This window comes from Anopheles gambiae, chromosome 2 (assembly GCF_943734735.2).
Source record: "Anopheles gambiae chromosome 2, idAnoGambNW_F1_1, whole genome shotgun sequence".
In the NCBI taxonomy this organism is placed as follows: Eukaryota; Metazoa; Arthropoda; class Insecta; order Diptera; family Culicidae; genus Anopheles; species Anopheles gambiae.
In genome coordinates, this window is record NC_064601.1 from 7,055,795 (window position 1) to 7,057,500 (window position 1,706).

Sequence of the window (1,706 nt, forward strand, 5' to 3'; positions counted from 1 at the left end):
CTTTGAGTAGATTTGTGTGTGTGTGTCCGTCTGTGTGTGCAAGTTTGCCTGCAAAATGCCCGCGGGTCAAAGAGGAAACGAACACAAAAAATATGCGAAATCGTGATTTCCGTCGTTAGCTTATCATATGTGATGCTGCAGTTGCTGAATGTGCTGGGAGTCGTCTCGTTTTTTTCTGCTCCCTCTCCTACTGTCCCTGCTGTCAAAAACTGACCGAACAACTCAACCTCAACACGTCGGAGCACGCAACTGAAGCGCAAATTCAACTTCAACTCCTTTTTTTTTTACCGGCCCCGTTTACGTGCTACTTCCTTCAACCACTGACAGGACATAATTAATATCGTCCTTTCGCGGTGGATTAGTGGTTCCGAGGTTCGGTACCGTCCAGAGGACTGCATTGGTCGTCGGGAGTGCAGGTTGATCTATAGCATGTTATTAATGCCCTTACCACCACCACCACCAGGCATCTGAGGTCGCTTCCCGGCCCCGGTATCTGACCGATAGGGATTTAAAATCAGCAGAGCATGTGCACCCGTATGCCTTTGCTTCCCGGTCCATGTTACAAGTGACGCACCTTTCGAGAGCCCAGCCCGCAGCAGTACTGCCAAGCCGAAAGAAAGACATTCGTGGTGAGGAAGCGTCGCTTTTTGCTAATGCGTTTGTCACGAGACACAGAGAGAGTGAGAGATATTTAGAGCTACAGAAACTTGTCTCCAATCTGCCCAGTACGCCATCCGTTGACTTTAAATTGGCAATGTGCGAGCTACGTTCTCGGTGTCTTCTCGCCCTGCCCAGCGAGTTTGGTAAGAACAGACGGTAGAATAAAACAACAATCCTTTCCTTCCCCCCCCCCCCCCCCCCCCGGTTTAAGCCGATTGTATCCTGTCCAGGTTCACAGGCCGCTTGACAATGATGTTTCAATATCCCTCCCTTTTAGTGCTGTAGAAACCAGTCTGGGAGGGTTTAGATCTTTTGGGGGTGCTTTTTTTTGTTCTTCTTCAGTTGTTTCTTTGTTGTTTCACCCGCCATTGGAGCCAATAGTTTATGTAAAATGCACACGAGTTTGTATGCTGTCACAGCCGGAGCCGGGATTTGTGCTTTGGCCAGGATGCACATACGCACACGAAAGGCTGCGGGGACAATGCAGGGAAAGAGGCAGGCAGGTCGAGCAAATCTGTAAGTCACACATCGTTTGCCCATTTGTCCCGCCCGAAACTCCCGAAACCATAACCGATGAGCTTTGCCAAAACTTCCATCAACGCTGATGGTCGGCGGGGTGATGGTCGTTACGCTTCTAGCCGAATGGGTTTGGGTGACACACACACACACACACACACCCGCCCGGTGCCGCAGAAGTTTGATAATTAATAGCTGCTACGTTATTTGGCTTCGATCGTTTGCACGAGGTAGAGCATTACGGAGAGAAAGAGAAAGAGTGACAAAAAACGTGAGGGAAAAGCGGATTGATGGGCATCAATAGAGTCTGGCAAAGTTTATCGGAACAATCTGTTGGGCGAAGGAGTTGCGGGTTTTCAAAAGGTAATTTGACAAAGTCGTCCTGTGCCAACAAGGCTCGCACTAGCAACCTTGGGCCTTGGCTGCTTTTTGGTAGACTGCCATGATGATGTTTTTTTAGGTGCTGTCACATCAACCTCAGCAATGTTTGACATGTAAACTGAAACATTGTTGAAACAGATGGGATTGTT